The sequence below is a fragment of the Euprymna scolopes genome, chromosome 42 (assembly GCF_053919585.1).
Source record: "Euprymna scolopes isolate OS-2025 chromosome 42, ASM5391958v1, whole genome shotgun sequence".
Taxonomy (NCBI): Eukaryota; Metazoa; Mollusca; class Cephalopoda; order Sepiida; family Sepiolidae; genus Euprymna; species Euprymna scolopes.
This window is the reverse complement of record NC_136523.1, coordinates 60,315,454-60,322,705: the sequence shown is the minus strand read 5'-3', so window position 1 is coordinate 60,322,705 and position 7,252 is coordinate 60,315,454.

Sequence of the window (7,252 nt, the reverse complement as noted above, 5' to 3'; positions counted from 1 at the left end):
CAAATATATATGTATATATGCATAAATATAAATATATATATATATGCATATATCTATTGCAATTAGGAAGGGAAGACTTTTATGATTCATGATTAAAAGTAAATTTGTATATATATATATACATACATATATATATATATATATATATATATATATATATATATATATATATATATATATATATATATATATATATATATATATATATATATATATATGTTCCTTTAATCTTCTCTCCAAAAAAGGGGAGAAAAGGGGAACAGGAAAGGAAAGAAAGAGAAATAGGGAGCCAGCTGACCGGTTTCGACCCTCGCTTCTCAAAGCTGTATCGAGGGAAATTTTAAAACAAAGAATGAAAAAGCGATTAAAATTGCGTTTTATTCAATTTACGGGGAGAAAAAAAAAGTGGGAAACCGATCAAAATAAAACAGCGTTATGGTCGAATACCCCAGAGATTAATCACGTTCAAACCCAGGAGGCACTCCCTTTGCTTGCAAAGGGAAGGTTTTCTAAGTCGAACGTGAATAGTCTCCAAGATCTTAAGGTGAATGAGCAAGACTAAGAATAGAAAAAGAGTCCGTGTTAAAATTCGTTGCACAAGACGGGGTTTTAAGTAAATGATCCGTAATTGAAGACCCGTATGTGTTAGTAACAACGTCCGTTACCCGGTAGGTTCCATTCCTAATTTTACTGGGTACATGTTGTTGGATTCTTCCATCTAATCTTAATATCGTTCGACCCAAGTAGTTGGCACCGCAACCACATTCAAAATTGTAAATAACGTTACTAATATGGTGGTGGGGGTTAGAACGTCTTTTCGAGAAGATGATTATAAAGTTTTCGTAGAGAACACAACACATACATATTGGCAGCAAAATCACATCCATGAACTGATGAACTTATTTGTTTGGCAAATTTCTCACTTACTGTACCCAACCAAGGCAAACGAAGATAAATTGGACATTTGGCTACTATATTCTTTTTTATTCGAGAGAATTCAGCCAATTTCTTTTGAATAACTGACCTAATACCATCTAGTGGGTACCCGTTTTTGGATAAAGTATCCGTAATTGTTTCCAATTCCTCATCTAATTTTAACAAATCATAAGGACACGAGAACTTTCTTACCATCTTCTCGAAAAGACGTTCTATAGGATGAAACGGTCAATATTTGTTATAGTGTTTATTTTATATAGAACTACTAATTTTCAGCTATAGAATTAACTACCGCCATATCTCAAATTTACACGCACACACACACACACGCACACACACACGCGCGCGCGCACACACACACATACCCACGCGCACACACACACACTTATATATATATATATATATATACATATATATATATATATATATATATATAGTAATTTATAAAATATATATGGCGATTAAGCTACACTGAATATTCTGCGTTTCATCCAACTATAGGATTCGTCAGGCTTATGCGCGAATTCTGTGGTTGCTTCTTGTTTTTATATATGTTGAGGATTTCTAGTTAGGATTTCTAGTTTACGCATAAATCTATACTTTCGTATATTAAATTTATGTGAATAAATGAAGTAGTTATATATATATATATATATATATATATATATATATATATATATATATATTATATATATATAACAAATCAGCTATATTCGAACTTCCAATATATTATTCATCTGACCATTTATTTATTTCAGCTTATCAAAACATACACTTTTACAGCAACTCTATCCTAACGCAGAAGCAATAAACATTATTATGTCAATTTTGAATATTTCCCGATTAGATCCAAAAATAGGAACTTTTAACCTTAAAACAAAAAATAAAAAGAAATAGGCATAATCATTAAAAAAAACAAATGCGGAAAGTATTTGCATCATGTATGATGATTATGGCCAGGACAGCAGCATATTCTTTTCATTGTTTTGACTCTCGAGTATGTATCCGTTGATATCTTATACGCTTTTATAAAGTGATGTGGTTCTCGGTTGATTAACTCGTCTAATTGTATTGGATATATACTCGAGAGTCAAACCAATGAAAAGAATGATGATATTAGATTCGCGTTTGATTTAATAAACAAGTTATTCTCGCCTTATTTTCTGTATTATTAAAAATTTTCTATATTTTCTGTATTATTAAAAATTTTCTATATTTTCTGTATTATTAAAAATTTTCTATATTTTCTGTATTAAAAATTTTCTATATTTTCTGTATTATTAAAAAATTTCTATATTTTCTGTATTATTAAAAATTTTCTATATTTTCTGTATTATTATAAATTTTCTATATTTTCTGTATTATTAAAAATTTTCTATATTTTCTGTATTATTAAAATTTTTCTATATTTTCTGTATTATTATAAATTTTCTATATTTTCTGTATTATTAAAAATTTTCTATATTTTCTGTATTATTAAAAATTTTCTATATTTTCTGTATTATTAAAAATTTTCTATATTTTCTGTATTATTATAAATTTTCTATATTTCAACGCTAAAAATATCTTTCGTAATAATTTTTTTTCATCTAAAAATAACTAATTTATTGTTTAAAATATGTTTTTTTAATTTTATTTTATTTACATATGTTTTTGGTATAAGCTAAAAATATGTTAGTCATTAACATTATTATAATGACTAAATATTTATACTGGGAGTACAACTATTTTTAAATATACATATTTTGTCGGATACAGTTTAGTTAGACATTTTTCTAAAAAAAACATTTCTTTATATTTTTATTACTTCAGTTTCAAATTCATATATATATATATATATATATATATATATATATATATATATATATATATATATATATATATATATATATAAATTTGTATCAACGGAATGGTTTTAGGTTCGATCCATGGCTAGAGAAAGGTGATAGTCTAGGCGAACTGATGAGTTGTGATACAACGAAACAGTACTATACGTGGATGACTAGTTGATGACATAAGCTCACAGGCATAGATCATGATGTTATAATCGGTGCCCGGAAAACTCGTCCCGGAAAAACTCGTCCCCGGAAAACCGGTACCCGGAAAACTCGTACCCGGAAAAATCCCCCCCCCCCTTTTGCTAGGTAGGAAAACTGGTCCCTTATTGAATAAATAGCGATTGAAAACACATTTTATTATCTTTCTTGAAGGAGATATTGTTTTTAAAAAGAGACTATGCACCCCCATGATATTTTTTAAAATTATTTTTAACTCTTGCTTAAAAAAATAAACTTAATCACAGAATCAGGATATGAAAAACAAAACCAAATATGTATTAAAAAATACTCTAGTTTTAACACTTTTTGTGTCATTACGAAACAAAAATAAAGAAAGAAAACACGTATTATCAAAGAAAGCAATCATTTTATTTAGAAGAATTAATTCAGTTTAAATAATTCTTGTGTTATTACAAAACAACAAAAATCATTTCGGGGGCACTTGTGCAGTACTTAAAAATATACGAATTCATTTTCTTTTGGGTGGGGAGGGGGCTCGTTTTAAAACTATATCTACCTTCATATTTTATTTAATTTTCTATTTTTGAGCAATTATCCTCCTAATACGTGATTCTTTTATTTCGGACATTTTTTTGTTCATAAGTAACACTCGACATTACTTTTTTTTTAAACTAAATAAATTCTTAAAAATAAGTTTAAAGACCAAAAACTTTCAAAGCTAGGTAGAAAAATGAAAACTTAAAAAATTAATTTAATTTTTTTTTAAACAACAGTAAACAAGTAAAAATATTTTTTTAAATATTATGGGATGTGTAATCTCTTTTAAAGACAATATCTTCTTCAAGAACAGTCATAAAATGTGTTTTCAATCGATATTTATTCAATAAGGGACCATTTTTGTACCTAGCAAAAGGGGATGAGTTTTTCGGGATCGAGTTTTCCGGAGACGAGTTTTCCGGGGACGAGTTTTCCTTAATTCGTTATAATAATTAGATCACTTTGGACAAATGTTACGACATTTAAAAATAAATATTTAAATTTCAACGATGTTTCTTACAGTTAAAGTTGACCGTCAGAGATGACTTCGTGGCCGGATTCGAATCTCCCGACCGACAATAATCGTGTCGTCCTGCACTGATGATTCCCGAAAGGATGAAACTCTAGTGTCTGTAGGTATTAAAATTATTATAGGTTCTGTGTTACGCGCAGTTATGAAGATAAGAACACCTTGAGCCCCTCCCCCACTCCAAAAAATGATCCACCGGTCTCTGCCTGCCTCTGTCTGTCTCCCTTTTCTCTCCGTTTCTCTGTTTCTCTTTGTTTATATATTTCACCTTCTCTATCTCGCTTACGGCATCATCTCTCCAATCCTTAATATCCTATACTCGCGTCTTCATAATATTCCAACTAAGACAATTTGCTATATTCTTCTACCCATTCTTCAAGCATCCTTCATTCTGTCATCCCTCGCAGCACCATCCCCATGGTTCCGCATCTACCAATCAAACGATTTCTTCATTTATCTCAAGCAATCTCATTCGGGTCTCACCCTTCCCTGCCTTCCCACATCGATACACGCACGATTCCCGCCTGACGTTCAAAGCTGCCAGAGGTCACTATTCGTCGAACACAAATCCGCGGATCCTGCTGATGTCTATAATAAGATTTCCATATTCTTATCTAGCTCCCATCTATCTGCTTGCGTCTGAGACCCCCGGGGGCCATCGGCGATAACAATCACTCTGCCTACGCAGCAATACATTACAATTCCTTGAATTATCATCTCGAACCAAAATCCAATTCTTCTGAAAAATCACCTGCGAGATTTTAGATCTCTTTTGAAGGTTTTCATTATTTGGTTAATTCCAACTACTACCCTTTTCTTACATAGTATCTGCACAACGACCTTCCACAGGTAAATTCAGTTGAACTCGGGAATCTTTGTTTGACTCAACAATATGTACGGAATTTCGGACGCAAAAATTTATTAAATCCACTTGAGATAGTTCGCTCTCGTTCTGTTAGACATGACGATGATAGAAGTCTGAAACTACTACTACTACTACTACTACTACTACTACTACTACTACTACTACTACTACTAATACTACTACTACTAATAATAATGATAATAATGTGACTATGCTGGTATTAAATCACGTAAAAAAAAAAGCTGTGAAGTTAACAAATATAAGGACTGGGACCTTGGGGAGGCCTATTGCCATCCAAATTCCGGCGATGACCAATGGTCGCTGCAAACGATAAATTAATGGTAAACGACTGATGCGATAACGCAAATTATTTTGCAAAGGTTATCAAAAGAGGTGGAGAGTGCTGAAAATCTTTCTCCTGAGTCCCATTGCTTTTATATTGGTTTGTCGTCATTTTATAGTTTATTGCAGTATATCGTCGAAACACATTAATGTATGATATATAAAGAAACTGGAATATTAGGGTGATATCAATCATATTAGGTGTCACGTGGCTTACAAAGAAGAACCTGAAGTTCTATCTAATTAATATTCCTGATGAACCAAGTGAAAAAAAAGAGCTAGACTATTGCACTTAAGGGAACAACGAGGATACTAAAAAGAGTACTCGGCTGGTTTCAATAAAAAGAAGGGCAGCATTTGCAGCTGGTTTGGCTGCCCCATACCCAACGTTACAATCTTCAAAGAAAGAAACATTAGAAGAACTCGTCAAAGAAACACGTGTAACTGTGCAGAGATGGCACAGTAAGTGGAGCTTGGTAGATAGCGCAAAACTTAGGTTAAATATTGTTTTAGTTCGTCCTAAGAAGAGAAGTTGCTGGTGCATTAGCCAAGATGTCGTAACGATATCTAATGCAAGGTTATTGAATAGCAGTGACGCAATCATAATTACACGCTTACAATGCCACTCCCATCGTAATGGCGTTCTCATCATTTCACACACATTCATTTTGGCGCCACTGTCGATCAATTTTCATCAACATGATGTAATTCATCTGACAAAAGAAAGAATAAAATAAGTTTGTTTAGCCAAGACATAAACCTGATGCATTTTCAATTGGAAAGATGAATAAATAAATAAAAATAAATAAAAATAAATAAATAAAATAAAAAAGCACGTGGTACTTATTCTTAGTGAGTTACATCTGCTTCCAGGTGAGAGGAGATAATGACGGTTTCTGCAGTTTTTGTAGGGAGGTGTCGGCGTCCTCCTACATACGACGCCTGGTATTCCAGTTACCCATATGACACTGATCAGGCTCAACGTTGCTTAATTTCGGTGATCTGACGAGAATCAGTTAACGTAATTATGATCTGATTATGACATGATGACGTGATTATGACGTGATGATGACGTAATTATGATGTGATTATGATGTGATTATGACGTCATTATGATTATGTGATATCGTGATTATAACGTGATTATGACGTATATACTTTCACAGTGATACTTTAGTCGTCGTCGTCGTCGTGATTCCATATTTTTGCTGGCATGTGGATTCAGTCATGTGAACGCTGTAAATCCAGGTTCTTGCTTTTTCTGTGGAGTCGGTCACTCGGACGCCGCCTGATTATATAAAGGGTTTATTTAAAAAGACAAATAAGAGAAAGGTCCAGGTTGTCTTCGATGACCGTACGTCAAAACAACGTGATATAAATGCGGGTGTGCCTCAGGGGTCGTTCCTTAGATCTTTATTATTCAACTTTCATAAATGAATTCCTTGATAAAATTGGCCCCGAGACGTGTATATCTGCTGCTGACACAGCACTCCATAACAGACATGATAGGAAAACGAATAAACACATATCTAAAGAAATAGCTGAAACATTAGAGGAAAACTTACAGTCTTTAGAGGAATGGAGACATAAATGAATGGTAACGTTCAATCCTGCCAAGACTAAACTTCTTTCCTTTAATAATTACAAAAAAAAAAACTTAACGACTAATTGGCGTGGCTAATGATGCACTACCTGAAAGCTCTTCGTTCAAACTCCTCGGCTTAATGTTCACAGGGAACAAGAATTGAACAGATACATTGTAGACATTGCTAAGGTTACTGTGAAGAATGTGGACTCTCTCTCTCTCTCTACTGTGCTAGAGGGTTACTTACGCCGGGGAGTATCTCATACGTCTACAAGGCCAATATCTGCCTATATATTGAGTATCGTTGCCATATTTGGGATCGTGCATCTGTTACTAACCTTTTCTCCTAGATAGAGTTCAAAAAACAATCGCCAACATGATAGGTTCCGCTCTGTCAACCAAATTCCAACCCTTGCCCTATTGACGAAATGCTGAACCTC